At 43.5% G+C, this 19,078-nt stretch overlaps 1 long non-coding RNA gene across 1 annotated transcript; it reads right to left on the bottom strand.

The window, feature by feature from the left end:
- Positions 1-45: 45 nt before the first annotated feature.
- On the bottom strand, positions 46-18,470 carry LOC106003639. Its single transcript, XR_001176242.2, has 3 exons — positions 18,238-18,470; positions 3,627-3,702; positions 46-252 (listed from the first exon to the last, which is right to left on the bottom strand). It is a non-coding gene; the product is annotated as an uncharacterized LOC106003639 (long non-coding RNA).
- Positions 18,471-19,078: the final 608 nt, after the last annotated feature.

Below are 19,078 nucleotides of genomic sequence, written 5' to 3'. Positions count from 1 at the left end.
TGCCACTCTCCGAGCACACAGCCCGGTCCCAGCAGCTTCCTCAGCTCTCTAGGCAATTTGGAGTCCCGGTCACCGTGCAGAACCACTGTTCAGGGGAAACTTTTTGCCCAGGCTCCGTCTCATTGTGAGGAAATGGCTTTACCCAACCTGTTCTCTCCTGTAGGGGCCACGTTAGGGCAGGGGTGGGGGGGGCTGGGGGTGCTGTAACTCCAGCTGCTGCCGATCCTCTGCTTCTTGGTGGAAAAACATGCCCTGTGAAAGATGAAGTCACTTGGTGTAATAACACTCCTGCCAGCCTGGTCCCAGCCCTCAGCCCACCTGCCATCTCTCGGGTCCCGGCCACAACGCCTCAAGCATTGTGAGGCCTCGGTGGGTCTGAGCGGCAGAAGCCCCCATGCACACTGTCTCAGCAGCATGTGTGTCTCTACACGTGCTTCCTTTTTCACATAGCATGTTCCCAGTGTGGCAGCAAACGGCTCCATTTCAGAAAGCCCTTATGTGCCAGAAGGCACTTAAGGAAAAAAGGTAAGAGATCTGTTTACTTTGGAGTCAAGTCTGAGAAGGCCTGCTTTCAAAGAGGGAGCAGAAAAACGCCCTCCTCGGTCTCCTGGCTCCGTACTCCAGCCCGAGTGCTATTCACTAGCCCTGCTCCGAGACTGTCCTTGCTTCAAGCAGGTAATAGTCCAGAGTCCTTAACCACTGGCCCCAGATTGATCACGCTCTGCATGTGATCAGAGAAGTTGTTCAAGTATTTTTTCTCCTCTGAAGTTTAATCCATTGCTCATGCCTCTTGCCTGCGATTCACTTCTAAGCTGCGCAGTTGGGTGGGGAAGGGAGATAGACCATTCCCACATACTGGCTGTCAACTGTCCCTATCCCCTCCAGTCGGAGGGACTGGGAGGGCTGGGTAGTCTGCCCTTAACCCAGCAGCTCTTCCTTTCTCGGGGCCCCTTCCCCTGGGATGAGCTCTGCACCTGTAAGCCAGCCATCTTTAAAGAGAGCCATCTGCTCAGCCTGACATAAGGAAACCAGGAGGAAGCTACAGAGAGAGTTGTCAGGATTACTGGACCGTGAGACAGGTAGTAACTAGCTGCTGGAGGACATGCTGGGCTTCACTGCCGTGATGGCGGCAGGAGACCCCTGCCATGTGCTTAAACCCATACAGCCCTGGCAGGTTTGCTATCCTCGCCCCTAATCACCACGTGTCTGCTTTCTGGCATCCCCGAGAACTGAGCAGGGAACACACACTACTATGATGAAGGTCAGTGACCTGACATAGTCAAGGCTGGGGGTGACCCCAGGTGGCCTCCAGGCTGGGGCTTCTCACTGCTCTAAGCGGCCCTAGGCTTTGAGACACCCGGAGGGAGGGTGGAACAGAGCAGGACAAGGGGAGGCTCTGAACCTCCTGTCCCCTTCCCACCAGAGTATTTCTACCTTCGGACAATCCTCTGAATAAAAAGTTTTGTAGCCCAAAGTTTGCTCTGGGGGAAGCAGCTAAGGGATAGGTAAAACTAGGACCCAAATCAGCCCTCCTAAGAGGCCCGATCTTTCTAAGCTTTCTAAAAGCAAGACAACACTTGGGCTCGTTTCTATGTTGCACTTGGTTTCTCCCTTAAGCCCTGTTCATAGTCACTAAGGAAGGCTCCAGAACAGTGACAGAAACGGCTCCTGAATACTGACCCCAACTCCTGTTCAGACCTATAAATCCGCAATAGAACCATCTCGACTGGCCTCTTCCCGCGACTTGCTCACCTCCTAATCATCCCTCCGCCACCTCCTGCCTCCATTAACCTGTCCCCTGAAAGTGGCCTGCTTGAGGTCACTGACCTGCTTATTACATCCAGCAGCACATCCCAGTCCTTGCCTGACCTCGACAGCAGCACTGCTTCCATCACACACTTCGAGAAACTACCATCAACATCACTGCCCAGCCCTTAGCTTTCAGCCCCCTTTTTGCCTGCTCCTTGGCTGTTCATTTCCTCAGGGAGGGCCCCATACTTTCCCTCTGCCTACCTCCTATTCCTGGGGCTTCCCAACACCATGTCACCCACATGATGCTTTCCAGCCCCTCAGTCTGGTCCTTTCTCCCGAGTCCCCAGACTCTTGCATCCACTTGTCTATCGGACATCTGAACTTATTCAGAAAGCATAACACGCCAGTCCTAACCCCAAAGGCAAGCCCGAGTTTGAGGTCTCCCAAATTGAACCTGCTCTAGGCAATCAGGTCTACCACCCTGTTGCCCAAACAGAAAGCTGGAAGTCCCATGAAGTTTCTGTCTCCCTTGTGGCCCCTGCCACCACGCTGTCAGTCACCACTTGTCCATTCCAGTGTGGCTGGGAACAGGCTTTGTGTCTTAATCTAGACACAGTCACTGACTAACTGGCCATGGGCACAGATTTTTGCCTCTGTGCTTCCTTTCCTCTAGAATAAGGATGACATCTCAGGACTGTGATAATATGTAAAAAGATGAGCACAGTGGCTGCCAATAAATCCTTTAAATAAATCCCAATAAACCCTTTCTCTCCAGGTGCCTCCCTTCACTCCTAGCCAGTCCCCTCACTCTTGGCCTTCCTCTAACCCAGTGCTTCTCTGCATGTTGTCTCTGGACAAGTATCACCCAGGAACTTTGTGGAAATGCATCTTCTCCTCCAGACTGACTGAAACTGGAGGTGGGATGCAGCAATCTGTTTCAATAAGCCTCCCAGGTGACTCTGATGCATGGCTCTGTCCCACCTTCCACGCTCCGCTTGGCTGCCTCTCTGGCCGTCCATGTCTTCACCCTCGACTCTAGCACATATGCACATCTCTGCTCCCCCATTTAGGCTCCCGGGAAGTCCCTCGGCTATACAACACTGCCCCCAGCATCCTGCAAGTCCCCTTAGCAACCCCCATCCCCGTGTTGGCCCACCCTGCATTCTGCTGGCTAATCAACTCAACTTTCTGGATGCCATTCAGGCCCAATTCTTTCTTCAGGAAGGCTCACTGGGCCCTTGTTTTTTGCACACCTGGCACTTATGCCTATGTATTAGTGTGTTCCTTGGTATACTACAAGTTCATAATTGTACAGTCCAGGCCATACCCTCCCCAACATCTGGCACGTTCCGTACTTGTTGAGTGAATGAATGTTCATTACCAGACTTCACCCCCACCCCCATATTTTTAACATTTTACCCTGACCTTGAATCTGTTTCTTAAATCAGGGCTGACACTTCACCCAAGAGAAATCCATGCCCAGGTCTACCAGCAATCTATGAGTTAGGGCCTCTGCCTCTCCTAAAACTTTAGAATTGGAAATTAAGAAGATTCAGAAGAGGACATGCATAGAATCAAGATGTCAAGAAGCGGTGGGAGACCACGGCCAGTGATGGTAGAAGGCAAAGAGACACCAAGGACACAGGTCCTTGGACATGCCTGCGTCCCAGAGCATGTGAATTCCTGTCCTGGGCCTGAAATGATCTCCAAAACCCCCCAGCCCTCACCCCAACTAGGTCACTATCTCCTATTAGATAATTGGTTAGTACTCTATTCCTTCACAGAACTCACAGTGCTGTTCTATTGGGTAATTATTAATTTCATATCCACTTTCCCCTGCTAACCTGTAAGTTCTGTGAGGTCCAGGCACCTACCTTTTCTGTTTCATCCTGCACGCTCAGCTCAGTGCCTTAAAAAGAAGCTGGCATTTAGCACGGTGGCCAGTACTCCCTATTTAAGGAGAAAAGCAGATTTCAGTTCAAGATGGTGTCACAGGAAGATCCTGAACTCACCTCCCTCCACAGACACGTGAAATCTACAGCTGCATTTGAACAGTTTCCTCTGGAAAAACAACCCTAAAAGCTAAAGTAAGGCCTACACATATCAGGCAAACAAGAAAACCCCACACTGATGCAGCTATGGGAGGCTGAAACACAATCTGGCCATTAACCCCACCCCTGGCAGGAGCACTCACAAAGGCAGATACTCAAAACCCAGAGCTTTTCCTGAGAAGCAAATGTTTTGTGCTCTACACTGGGCAATTCCAGCTTCTAAGACACAAGCCCCCAAAACACTGAACATTGAAAATAATGGGTTTCTGTTCATGAGACCCTTAGGGCTATAGAGCAAACTTGTAAAACTGATCTTCAAAAGCCTGTGCCCAGACTTAGTTGCCCCAGGACCAGCACGGAACAGCCGATTCAGAGGCACCCAGGCTTTCAGGGAAAGAGGCTTGTTTGCTGATCTTAAATCATCAGCCTGAGGGGCCAGCTTCTAATTAAGCCACAGTTAACGCCCTAGTGTCATCCTTTCCAGAGACCTCAGCAGCTGGTGCTGACTTCTCACTTCCCTCCACCCCCACCACACTCCAGAGTGCCAGTACCTCCTGGAGAGGAGCTTGTCCATGTGTCTGGTGCTCCAGCTTTTATGGCTGTCACCCAGGGGAAGCCCCTCAATCACTGAGCACTTGGTGACCCACAGGGCATGTGTTCCTGGATCCCATGGGACCCTTAACAATTCGGGGGACGGTTCCTGTCTGGCTGTCACCACCAGGGCACTGCACAGACAGCAAACCGAAAGACACACCAGGTCTCTCTGTGACAGAACCATTTGCTCGTTCAGGAGCTTCAGCCTGAGGGGCAGACCTCTAGTTTGGTACATATCTAGGGGTCTACTAAGATGCGCTGTGGGGATAGAGGCCAGTGGACACATCATCTAAGCACGGTCCCCCTGCCTTGCTCCAAACTGTCAGTATCTCCCAGAGAGGAACTCATACATTTGTCTGGCACCCTAATGTCTGGGACTACTACCCAGAGGACACCTCAAGATTGCCTGGCCCTGGTGCCCTGGTGTCCTCCTGGTGCCCAGAGGGACTTAAGCTTGCAGTTCCACAGAACCATATGTATCTACATTCTTTAAAAGCTGCTGCCTAAGGGTCTAGCTTCCAATCAGCCTGAACCTAGGTGCTGACTGAACTCCTCCCCTTTGGATACTGGCAGACCTTGGCTCACCCTCAATTACTGGGAGCCACCAAAAATAATGCTTAGACAGTCACAAAGGTCTGAGATAATCCAAGGCTCGGGCAGGGTTGAACTCTAAGGTTCATTTCTTCCATGAGGCCACTCCTTAAAGATGGGAAGACAGGGTTGTTTTATCTAATGTGTTTCATTTATCAAACAAAACAAGATAAAGCCTTGAGAAAGTACTTAATGAAACAGAAATAAATGATTTATTCAATAAAGAGTTCAAAGTAATGGTCAAGAAACAGCCTCACCAAACTCAGGAAAAGAATGAATGAACACAGTGAGAACTTCACAAGAGATAGAAAATATAAGAAAGTACCAAAAATATAAGAATATAAATCTCATTGGTAAAGGTAATTATATAGTACAATTTAGAATAATCTAATGTAAAGATGGTGGATCAATTTAAAGCTAGTATGGAGGTTAAAAGACTACGATGTTTAACAGATGCATAAGATAAACAGACATAAAACATGACATTAAAAACCTAAAACGTGGGGGTGGGGAGGGGAGTAAAACTATAGAGCCTTAGGATGCATTCTCAAACTTAAGTTGTTATCAACTTAAAATAAACTGTTATAAATACCAGTTGTTATGTGTAAACTTCACGGTAGCCACAAAGCAAAAACTTGCAGAAAAGCCACCATTGACAAAGAAATCTAAGCATACCACTAAACAGACTCATCAGATCACAAATGAAAATAGCAAAAACAAAACAGCCAGAAAACAATGAACAAAATGGCAGTAAGTATATACCTTTCTATAATTACTTTAAATGTAAATGGACTAGCTTCTCCAATTGAAGACAGAGTGGCTGAAACAATTTAAAAAAAAAAAAAAAAAAAGACCGATCTATTGCTGCTTATAAGAGACTCACTTTAAACAGGACACACACAGACCGAAGTGAAAGGATGGAAAAGATATTTGATATTCCATGCAAATGGAAACCCAAAGAAAGCTGGTATAGCTATACTCACAGCTGACTTTGAAACAAAGACTGTAGTAAGAGACAAAGAAGGGCATTATATAATGGGAAGGGGCCAATCCAACAAGATGACTTAACAGTTGTAAATATTTATGCATCCAGTGTAGGAGCACCTAAATATATAAAGGAAATATTAACAGACCTAAAGAGAGACACAGACAGTAATATAGTAACAGTAGGGAAATACAATATTGTACTTTCATCAATGGACAGATCATCCAGACAGAAAATCAATAAGGAAACATCAGTCTCATATGGCATATATGTATCTGTTAAAATTCATCTGATCTAGAGAATATATGATCTCAAAGCAGCAGAATACATATTCTTCTCAAGTGCACATGGAACATTCTCCAGAACAGATCATATGTTAGGCCAAAAACAAGTCTTAAAAAAATGAAAGACTGGAATCACATCAAGTATCTTTTCTGACCAAAATGGTAGAAAACTAGAAATTAAGTATAAGATGAAGGCTTGGGGGGGAACCTGGGTGGCTCAGTGGGTTAAAGCTTCTGCCTTCGGCTCAGGTCATGATCCCAAAGTCCTGAGATCAAGCTCCACAATGGGCTCTCTGCTCCCTGGGGAGCCTGCTTCCTCCTCTCTCTCTGCCTGCCTCTCTGCCTACTTGTGATCTCTGTCAAATAAATAAATAAAATCTTAAAAAAGAAAAAAAAGATGAAGGTTGGGAAAATCACAAATAGGTGGAGATTAAACAACATGGTACTTAAAACATCAAGAAAAAAAACAGGAGAAATCAAAAAGTACTGTGCACTTACCATAAAGAACACTGAGTAATGTATGGAATTGCTCAATCACTATATTGTACATCTGAAACTAATATAGCACTTTATGTCAACTATAGTGGAATTAAAATAAAAAACTTAACAAATGAAAAAAAGTTACCTTGAGACAAATGAGAATGGAAATACAACATACCAAAACTTATAATGTTGCATAAGTAGTTCCAAGAAGGAAGTTCATACCAATAAATACCTACCTCAAGAAACAAACAAAAAAATCTCAAACAATGTAACTTTACCTCGAGGGACATAATTCAAAGTTAGCAGAAGGAAGGAAATGACAAAGATCAGAGCAGAAATTAAAAAGACAACAGAAAAGATCAATGAAACCAACAGCTGGTTCTTTGAAATGATAAACAAAATTGATAAAACTTTACCTACACTCACCAAGAAAAACAAGAGAGAAAGAGGTCTCAAAATCAGAAATGAAAGAAGGAACATTACAACTGATACCACAGAAATAGATGAGATCATAAGAGACTACTATAAACAATCATATGCCAATAAATTTGACAATGTAGGATAAACGGATAAATTCCTTAGAAACATACAAACTACCAAGATTGAATCATAAAAATCTGAACAGACTAATTACTAATAAGGAGATTGAATCAGTAATCAAAAACCTCCCCAAAAACAAAGCCCAGGACCCAAAGGCTTCACTGATGAACTCTACCCAACATTAAAGAATTAACACGAATCCTTCTCAAACATTTCCAAAAAACAGAAAGGGAGAGTACACTTCCAAATCTATTTTATGAGGCCGGCAGTACCCCGACACCTAAACCAGACAGGGATGCCACAAGAACAATTTACAAGTCAATATTCCTGATGAATACAGAAGTAAAAATCCTCAATAAAATATTAGCAAAAAAATAAATATACATTACGTACATTAACTATGATGTATTACATTAAATACATTAAAGGATCCTATGCCATGACCAAATGGGGTTTATTCCATGGATACAAAGCTGGTTTAACACCTACAGATCAGTCAACATGATATACCACATTAATAAATAAAAGATAAAAACCACATGACCACCTCAATAGATGCAGAAAGGCATTTGACAAAATTCAACATTCAGTTATTATTTTATTTTTATGCATTTATATATTTTTAAGATTTTATTTATTTATTTTACAGAGGCAGATCACAAGTAGGCAGAGACGCAGGCAAAGAGAAAGGGGGAAGCAGGGTCCCCACTAGAGCAGAGAGCCCAATATGGGACTCGATCCCAGGACCCTGAGATCATGACCTGAGCCAAAGGCAGAGGCTTAATCCACTGAGCCACCCAGGCGCCCTCATTTATGATTTTTAAAAAAACCTCTTGACAAAGTGGGTACAGAGAGAACATACCCGAGCATGATAAAGGCCATATATCACAAACCCAATAGCTGAAAGACAAGGATTCCCACGCTCACCATTTACTCAACATAGTACTGGAAGTCCTGGCCAGAGCAATTAGGTAAGAAAAAGAAACAAGACTGGTTCTGGTCCAAAATGGTGACAAATAAGGTCCAGAAGTCACCTCCTCCACAGACACAACAAATCTAGACCATCTTATAGAACAATTCCCCCTGAAAAAGAACTGAGGGCTGGCTGAACAGCTTCTGCACAACAATCAAAAGCCCACATAGAGAATGACAAGAGAGATGGAAACATGGTAACAAAAGGAACTTTTAGCCCTACCACCATGAATTATAGCGGGGGAGGGATAACACAGAGGGACCATGAGCAGATCTGTCTACTCTGGGGCACAAAAAAAGCCATGGTTTAAAAGTGCAACCAGAATATAAAGAAACTAGCCTAGCAGCCCAAAAATGACAGGGCTGCTGCTGGTAATCTCTCTGGGTCAGAGGGATATATCCTCTTCTACCTTGATAACATGGACAGGAGCAGAATCCAACACCTTAGCTGGCCTGCTGCTCATTTTTTTTTTTAAAGATTTTATTTATTTGAGGGGCCCCTGGGTAGCTCGGTGGGTTAATAAGCCTCTGCCTTCAGCTCAGGTCATGATCCCAGGGTCCTGGGATCGAGCCCCGCATCAGGCTCTCTGCTCAGCAGGGAGCCTGCTTCCTCCTCTCTCTCTGCCTGCCTCTCTGCCTACTTGTGATCTCTGTCAAATAAATAAATAAAAATCTTTTTTTTAAAAAAAAGGTTTTATTTATTTGACAGGGAGAGAGAGCAAGAGAGCACAAGCAGGAGAGCAGCAGAGGGAGAGGGAGCAGGCTCCCCGCTGGGCGAGGAGCGCAAGTTGGGGCTCAATCTCAAAACCCTGAGACCATGACCTAAACTGAAGGCAGATGTCTAACAACTGAGCCACCCAGGCGCCCCAGGCCTGCCACTTTAGTGAGCCTCAGCCCCTAGCCCACGGGAGCCCCAGGTATCCCACCAATGTGGTCCCAGTGTAGTACACATGAGGATATCCCTGTCAGAGCTCATTACAGCTTCAGCTATCTCCTCAAGGTGACACAGGCAGAAAGCACCCTGAAACACTCTAGGCCTGCACCACTTCAGCTCCAGATGACTTGCCAGAGCACCCCCAGCATGGAGTACCTCAGCAAATCTTGGTTCACACCTGCCTCAGATCCAACTGCCCTATCAGTGTGCCCCTGTGAGGAGTGCCCCAGGGCCCTCTAGCTTTCACTCACTTCAGCTTCAGCTATTCTGCCAGGATACCCTCTTTCCAAAGAGCCCTGAAACTTCCCTGGCCCAGGCCCACTTCAGCTCTAGCCATCCCACCAGGGCAGTTCCAGCATGGAGTGCCCTAGGACCCTCAACCAATGTCAGCCACATCTCCAAGCAGCCACCCAGCCAAAGTTGCCATGGACACACAGTTCATACAGGGGATGACCACACATAGGAGCTCAAATTTAGAAGTAGCTGTTCCATCTAATTCATAGAAACAAACACAGAAAGTCAACCAAAATGAGGAGACAGAGGACTGTGCTCCAAATAAAAGAACAAGATGAAACCTCAGAAAAAGAACTAAATGAAATGAACTCTAACAGAGTTCAAAGTAATAGTCATAAAGATGCTCACCAAAGGGCTGCCTGAGTGGCTCAGTGGGTTAAAGCCTCTGCCTTCAGCTCAGGTCATGATCCTGGGGTCCTGGGATTGAGTCCCACATCGGGCTCTCTTCTCAACGAGGAGCCTGCTTCCCTTCCCCTCTCTCTGCCTGCCACTCTGCCTACTTGTGATCTCTGTCTGTCAAATAAATGAATAAAATCTTTAAAAAAAAAAAAAAAAGATGTTCACCAGACTGGAGAAAAGAGTGGATGAACTCAGAACTTCAAGAAAGTGATAGAGAATATAAAAAAGAACCAATCAGAGTTGAAGAATACAACAACCAAAATGAAAAATATACTAGAAGGAAGCAACCGTAGATTATAGAATGCAGAAGAATGAGTAAGTGATCTGGAAAACAAGAACAGAAAGCACCAAATTGAACACCAAAAAGAAAAAAGAATTTTTTAAAAAATGAGGATAGCTTAAGGGATCACTTGGATAATATCAAGCAAGCAAACATTCACATTATAGAAGTTCCAGAAGGAGAAGAAAGAGATAAAGGTACAGAAAACTTACTTGAAGAAATAATAGTTGAAAAATTTCCCTAACCTGGAGAAGGAAACAGATATCCAGGTTTAGCAAGTACAGAGAGTTCCAACCAAGATGAACTTAAAGAGATCCATACCATAACACATAATAATTAAAATGTAAAAAAAAAAAAAAATTTTTTTTAAAGCAGCAAGAGAAAGGCAAGTGGTTACATACAAGGGAAATGCCATAAGGCTATCAGCTGATTTTCTATCAGAAACTTTGCAAGCCAGAAGAGAATGGCATGATATACTTGAAGTACTGAAAGGGGAGAGGGGAAATCCCACAAACAAGAATACTCTACCTGGCAAAGTTATCATTCAGAATTGAAGGAGAGACAAAGAATTATCCCAAACAAACCTCTAAAAAGTTCATCACCATTAAACTGGCCTTGTAAGAAATGTTAAAGGTACTTTTTTTTAAGTGGAAAAGGCCATAATTAGAAGTACATTAGAGTGACACCTGGGTGGCTCAGTCGGTTAAGCAGCTGCCTTCGGCTCAGGTCATGATCCCAGCATCCTGGGATTGAGTCCCGAATGGGGCTCCTTGCTCATCAGGGAGCCTGCTTCTCCCTCTGCCTCTGCCTGCCACTCTGCTGGCCTGTGCACGCACTCACTCTCTCTCTCTCTCTCTCTGACAAAGAAATAAATTAAAAAACCTTTAAAAAGAAAATAAGTACATTAGAAAGGAAAACATTTCATGAGTAAAAGCAAACATACAGTAAAGATAGCAGAGCAATCACTTATAAGGTTAGTATAAAGATTTTTTAAAGTAATAAAAATCAATTATATCTAAAAATTTAAACTCACGCAATAAGATGTAAAATATGACAATATGCACACAAAATGTAGAGGAAGGAGTAAAAATAAAGTTCTTCTAGAATATGCTCTAACTTAAGTGACAATTAATATAGACTACTATATACTTAGGCTGTTATATAGGAATCTCAGGGCAATCACAAACCTATAATAGATACCCAAAAAATAAAGAGAAAGAAAGTCAAGCACAGCCAAACATAACCTTAAAGTCACAAGGAAAGAGAATAAGAGAAGAAAGGAACAGAGAAGAACTACCAAAACAACCAGAAAACACCTAACAAAATGGCAGTAAGTAAACCCTATTAATTACTTTACAAGTAAATGGTCTAAATGTTCCAATTAGAAGACACAGGGTGATGGAATGGGAGGAAAAAAAGCCCAAGAGCCCTCTATACTGCCATATATACAGAATGATCAAAGGATCAATACAACTAAAGGAGATAGCAACTGTAAATATGTATGGACCCAATACTGGAGCACCTAAACACATAAAGTAAACATTAGCAGATATAAAGGGAGAACCTGACAGTAGTACAACATTAAGTGACTTTACTACCCCACTTACATTAGTAGATCAATTATCCAGGTACAAAGTCTATAAGGAAACAGTGTCTTTGAATGATACATTAGATCAGGTGGACTTCACGGATACATACATAATACTCCATCATCCAAAAACAGAAGCATACATATTCTTTTTAAGTACACATGGAGCATTCTTTAGGATAGATCACAGGTTAAACCACAAAAGAAACATTCTTTAGGACAGATCACACATTAAGCCACAAAACAAAAAATAAATTTAAGAAGACTGGAATCATATTAAGCATCTTTTCCAATCACAGCAATATAAAACCAGAAATCAATTACAAGAAGAAAAAACTGGAAAAAACACAAACAAATGGAAGCTAAACAGCATACTACTAAACAACCAATGGGTCAACAAAGAAATCAAACAGGAAATATACACAGCAAAGGCAGTTCTATGAGGGAAATGTATAGTGATTCAGGCCTACCTCAAGAACTGAGAAAAAATCTCAAACAGTCTGATCATACAACTAAAGGAATTAGAAAAAGAAGAACAAAGCCCAAAGAAAGTAGGAAAAAAGGAAATAATCAAGATCATGGTAGAAATAAATGAAATAGAGACTTAAAAAAAATAGAAAACATAAATTAACCCCAGAGGTTGTTCTTTGAAAAGATAAAGAAAATGGATAAACATTTAGCCAGACTTATCAAGAAAAAATAAAAGAGCACTCAAATAAATAAAATCAGAAATTAAAAAGAACAATCAACATCATAGGAACACAAGGATTAGAAGAGACTACTATGATAGATTATATGCCAACAAATTGGGCAACACAGAAGAAATGGATAATTATTAGAAATATATAACCTCCCAAAACTGAATCAGGAAGAAACAGAAAATCTGAACAGACGAATTACCAGCAATGAAATTGAATCAGTAATCAAAAGACTCCCAAGAAACAAAAGTCAGGATGAAAAGGATTCGGAGATGAATTCTACCAAACATTTAAAGGAGATTTAATGCCTAATCTCCTCAAACCATTCCAAAAAATACAAGAGGATGGAAAGCTTCCAAATACATTCCGTAGACAGCATTATCCGATACCAAAACCAAAGACGTTACAAAGAAGTAAAAATACAGTCCAATATCCTTTATGAACATAGATTCAAAACTGTTCAACAGAATATTATCAAACTGCATTTAAACCTACATTAAAAGGATCCGTTCACCAGGATCCAGTGGGATTTATTCTGGGGATGCAAGGATGGTTCAATATCCACAAATCAATCAATACAATACACCACATAAGTAAAATGAAGGATAAAAACAAATGATCATTTCGATAGATGCAAAAAAAAAAAAAGCATTTGACAAAACTCAACATCTGTTCATGATAAAAAAAAAAAAAACTCTCAACAAAGTGGGTTGAGAGGGAACATACACCTCAACATGATAAAGGCCATATATGAAAAACTCACATCTAACAACATCCTTAATGGTGAAAATCTGAAAGCTGTTCCTCTAAGATCAGGAATAAGAGTGTCCATTTTTACCACTTTTATTTATGTTGGTACTGAAAGTCTTGGCCACAGCAATCAGACAATAAAAAGGAATGAAAGGCCTTCAAACTGCTAAGGAAGAAGTAAAACTGTCGCTGTTTGAAAATGACATAATACTATACATAGAAACCCTTAAAGGTTCCTGGAGTAAACTATCAGAATCAATGAATTCAGTAAAGTTTCAGGATGTAAAATTAATATACAGAAATCAGCTGCATTTCTTCTACATACTAATGATGAAGTAGCAGAAAGAGAGATTAAGACAAAAATCCCATTTACAACTGCACCAAAAAGAATAAAATATCTGAGGATAAGCTTAACCAAGGAGGTAAAAGACGTGTGCTCTGAAAACTATAAAGCCCTGATGAAAGAAATTTAAAATGACACAAACAATTGGAAAGATATTCCATGCTCACAGATTGGAAGAATATCATTAAAATGTTCCTACTACCAAAAGCAATCTACACATTCAACACAATCCCAATCAAAATATCAATAACGTTCCTCACAGAATTAGAACAAAAATCCTAAAATTTCTATGGAACCACAAAAGACCCTAAATAGCCAAAGCAATCCTGACAAAGAAGAACAAAGCTAAAGAAGCTAGAACTACCCTGAGATCCAGCAGGCCCACTTCTGGGTATTTACCCACATGATATGAAAACACTAACTCCAAAAGCGTTCTCTGCCCCCATGTCATTGCAGCATTATTTCTAATAGCCAAAATATGGAAGCAACCTGTGTCCATCAAACGGTTGAATGAATAAAGATGATGTGGTATATTCTGGAATATTATTCAGTCATAAAAGGAATGAGATCTTGCCATTTGAGACTCAGTAAATGGAATTTGAGGGCATTATTGCATGAGATAAATCAGAGAGAGAAAAATACCATATGATCTCACTTACATTGATTCTAAATCAAATAAAAATCCCAAGCTCGCAGATACACAGAATATCTTGGTGGTTGCTTGAAGCAGGGGTGGAGGAGGGGTGGGCGAAATGGCTAAAGGAGTTCAAAAGGTACAAGCTTCCCATTATAAAATAAATAAGCCCTAGGGATATAATATACAAGCATGGTGACTACAGTTAATAATACTGTATTGTACATTTGAGAGGATCAGAGAATACATCTTGAAAGTTATCATCAGGAAAAAATGTGTAACTATGCATGGTGACAGAGGTCGACAAGACTTCTTGTGATCATTTTGAAATATATACAAAAACTGTACATCTGAAATGAATATGGGTTTCGATTATACCTCAATTTAAAAATTACAATAAAATCATTGTATAAAAAACATAAACAGAAGGGGAAAGAGGCATAGGGACTTGTCCACAACCTCATGTGGCTTCCGAAGGCAAGGCTCTAGCTGGTGGGCTCTGGTTTCCTGCCCTCCTGGAGGCCGACCTGCTGTGTACAGTTTCAGAGGCTTATAGGGTAGAGAGCCTCCTGGCTGGGCTCAGGCTTGCTTATTTCATGTACAGGGTCCATGTCCGCTCCTCCTGCCCCTGACCCCGTGTGCCTAGAGCGGAGTGGCCTCGGCAGTGGTCAGAAAAGCCTGCTTCCTCAGTTTAATAGGTAGGCAATCTGGGCAAGGCATTTATATTCCCCGAGCCTCTGCCATTCCTCCCTAATGGGGTGCTGTGAAGAGTAAGGTGAAGTAACTCGTGGAAAGGGCTTGGCACAGCGCCTGGCTCTTCATCAGAATTCATTAACGGGTGACCTACTTCCTAAGCCCCCACCTCCCCGATCTTTCCACACATCTCAACGGCAGCTGTGCTCCAAGTGCCCCCTGAAGATAAAATCTAGGAGCGCCTACCCGGTGTTCCCCAGTCCCATAAACAGTGACTTGTGCCAGGCAATGTCCTAAACTGCCAGTGTTTACCAAACAAGAAAAGTGAGCCTCGGACAAGTGGGGTGACTTGCCTGAAGTCACACAGCTAAAAAGTGGCAGAAGTAGGGGAATCTGCGTCAGACCCAGACAGCGGAGCTCGGAGTCCGGCCTCCTAAAACTTCGCAGCTGGTACCTTATAAGCAAACACTAGGCAGGCAGAAGGCTGGTGCTGGGGCCAAGGACCAGAGAAAGGCAGTGGCTTTATGAAAAAGAACAGGGAAGGTCAGAGTCGGTGTTAAAACATAAGATCATGGAAAGTTTCTTGGAAATTAAGCATAGGCTGTTGAATTCAAGTGGATTTGCCCCCAGGCATTGCCGGGTGACCAACCCCACAGCTTGTGGAACTGGGAAGCGTGAGGGCAGGTGGCTCTCATCCCAGGCCAGCTATGCAGCCACAGATCTGTTTCCCAGGAGGTGGCAGGGCTGTGAGCTGGAGGGTAGCAAGTCCCTTACCTCCTGCAACCTCGGTGTTATGCCCGCTCTTCAGTGGTTCCAACATTGTCCTTCCTGGCCCTGCCTTCTCTAGGGATCAAGGATCCCCGCCCTTCCCACATTCAGGGCTGCCTTGGTGTAATTTATGCATTGGAAAGCATTACGGTTTATAAAGAAGTAGTTCAGTAACGTCAAGAACCTTTCTTTAATACAGATCATTCCTCCATTTAAAACTGGCTGCAAGGTCTTAAAGTCTTCCTAAAATGAAACATCCCAGGATGTTTGTGCCAACTGAACGTCATCCCAGAAACATATGCTACAATGAGAGTCGCCTGTGGGTGGGTTCCTCCTCTCCCGGAGAACAGAGCAGAACCCTGAAAGCCAGCTAGCCCTTCCACAGCACACTCAGCTCTCCACACATGCGCCAGGAGGGAAGCCCAGAGTCTTTGCAGGTCATCTGCCCCTGTGCCCTGAGCTCTGGTGCCAACGCAACAGTATCTTCTAAGGGTGGGCACTGAGCAGATCTCGGAGGCGTGTCTTTCCCTATTCCCTGGCCCATGCTCCAAGGGAGGCAAGTCTTCTCAGCCTCTCAGATGGAACACCAAAGATCTTCTCTATTTTCTTTTGTCTTTTATTTGCCAGAACCACCTTTCACTGTGTTCTTCTGCACTATGGGTACCCTTTTAATGTGCAGCTTTTTGTTTGAATGTGTTGTTTCAAGCTTTTGTCATGAAGAATCTCTAAGGTACACACAAGTAGAGACAATGTAGTAACGTTCCATGTAGCCATCACCAGGCCTGAACAATTACCCACATTCCTCAGTTTTGTTCCCTCTGATCTCCCTTCCCCATGCTCTCACTTTATTCTTTCAGTATTTTAACACAAATTCCAGACATCGTGTCACTTCACCCAGAAAAATCCAGTACATGTCTCCCACTTCAAAAAAAAAAAAATGACCTTTAAAAATTTCATGACCAGATTCTTTAAACAACAACAACAACAACAACAAACTTCATTTTTAAGATCCATCCATGTTGCCATGGATATGTCTAATCCATCCCCCCTAAGTGATGCATAGTACCTTATTGGTGTGCCCACCTGACCTTTTCTTTCTCAGGGATGGATGGCAGAATTGTGGAAAAATCCCCTCCACCACAGATAAGGCATCAGGGAACATCGTCACACACATCCCCAGTGGCCTCTGTCAGAATTTCCCTGGGAGCAGAACTGCTGGTCATATACTATACACATTTACATCACTTGACGAGAAGACCAGACTACCTCTCAGGATGGCTGCATCCGTCCACACTCCCGCCAGCAGTGTGTTTGGGTTGCCAACAACTGGAGTTACCCAGCTTTCTAACTATTAACCTAATGGTGTACAACCTCATTTAAATATATACTTCTTTGGTGATTAATGAGGACTGGGTATCTTGTCTTGTTTGTTAGCTTTTAGGGTTAATTCGTATATGAAAATTGCCTATCTTTTGACTCCTTTTCTGCGGGGGTTGCTCTCTTTTTCCTAACTTGCAGGAATTTCTCGTGTATTCTAGGCCTCAGTCACTTGTCAGTTTGAAACACTGAAAGTACCTTCTCCCATTCTGCCTTCTAGCACCTGGTCAGAACCCTCTTTCTGATCAGATATGCCTCCTTCCCTCCTGGTTCCAGATCCAGAAGGCCTCCTGCTCAGGCTCTTCTATTCATGGGAGTCATGCCCTCCTTGCCAGTGGCAGGTCTAAGACCAGAGCTGTGACTGATTCTCCACCAACAGAGAGACAGTAGCCAGAAGGCGTCTAGGGAGGATGCCCTCACTCTGCAGAGACACAAGGACAGCCAGACACAGCGCTTCTGCAAATCTTGCTGGTCGCATGGTAGAGCCTGTATCAATAACCCCAGGGCCTACTCCATCTCTAAACATCCTTTTTAGTGATATAATAAACACTCTTCTTGCCTAAACTAGGTTGAGCAAGGGTTTCTGATGTTGTAGTAAGAAGGATATCAACATAGATAGCTTCTTAACCAGAGGCTTTCCTTTTTTTTTTTTTTAACTATCATCACCAGTAAGAATTAATTTTATACATATACCTGAAATAACATGATCTTTATTATGTCTGACGTGCTTGGATAGCTCACTTTATTGTTCATCTTCTTCTTCTTTCTTTTTTAATGCTGGGTGTGAGCCACTACTAACAGTCATGACCCAGAGTCTGAAAAATGCAGCTCGAGGTCTCAGACCTCAGAACTGAAGTCTTGAAAGAAAAATAAGCTCTAGTCAAGCACGACAGAGGGCAGGGAGGGTGGTGAGGAAAGTTCTCTACAAGGCAAGGGGCCAATCGGATACCTCCCTCCCGCAAAGATGACCAGAGCGAGCCTCTGATAAGCCCTTGCTGATCGGCTGTCCCCTCCCACAGCTCTCCTCTCTCAACAATGCCTTTCTGGAGCCATATTCTGGGACTAGATGAGGCTAGAGCTCTTATCTCACCTCTGCCTGGCCCTAAAGATGCTTGGGCCCCAAAGCCTGCTAATTAGAGATGGCTGGGAGGATTACGAGGGCTCTGCTCTGGCAGCGCTGCCCAGCTCTAAATTCAATAGCCAGTGCCCCAAAGAGTAAGGTCTCACCTTGATAAACCCCCAAGACAAAGCAGGGAGACAGACAGGGCTTGTTCTCAACAGAGCACCCGCTCTCTGAATACAGTTTTTGTTTAAGCCCTGAGGCTGGGAACATTCCATGGCCTGGCGAACTCCCGGTCTTCTCAAGGTCAGTCCTTCCTCAGCATTCCTCTTTGGAAACATCTCCCACGGCTGGCCCTGCTCCTGCCCCCTGGCTTTGGGGGCAGTTATGTAACTCTTAGGAAGACCTAGAAATGCAAGCATATGGTGTCCTCAATTCCCGGCACTGACAGGCAGCTTCACATTTTTAGCTGGTGCTGAGAGACTGGCTTCACACACAGGCGAGCACACGTACACATCCCTGACTCATAACCACATTACTGCTGCAGAATTTTTGTTAATTAAATCCAACATCTGAAGCCACATAAAGGTGAAAGCATAGGACGTTTTGTCCCAAGAACTTGTGGGGAAGGGCAAGTGCATTGCTTAGAACAGGTGGATGGAAAGCATCTGAGGCAGGACCCAAGGAGGCCATATCATAATGTGACTGCTGCTGCACAGCCAAGGTCTCTGAACGCCTGGATTTCATTCTGAGGGTCTGGCTGGGCAACAAGTGGCTTGCAGCTGAATTTTCTAAGCAAAGTCGGCTAAGCCCAGTGCTGAGCTCACAAACTCAGCCCACATTTATTACATGTTTGCAGTGAATAAAAGGTTAGTGAAGGGAGCCTGGATGGGAGAACTTAGAAAACCTGCTCTGAAAAACGCTTCATTACAGGCCCTGAAAATTAAGGTTCAGAAAGCATTTTGTTTAAAGCAGAAAGTATGGGTAGATCTCTAGAGTAGTGTAGCT

The sequence above is a fragment of the Mustela putorius genome, unplaced genomic scaffold (assembly GCF_011764305.1).
Source record: "Mustela putorius furo isolate JIRA1106 unplaced genomic scaffold, ASM1176430v1.1 tig00000585_pilon_pilon_pilon, whole genome shotgun sequence".
Taxonomy (NCBI): Eukaryota; Metazoa; Chordata; class Mammalia; order Carnivora; family Mustelidae; genus Mustela; species Mustela putorius.
Note: the sequence above shows the minus strand (reverse complement) of the source record. Positions and strands in the feature narration are given on the sequence as shown.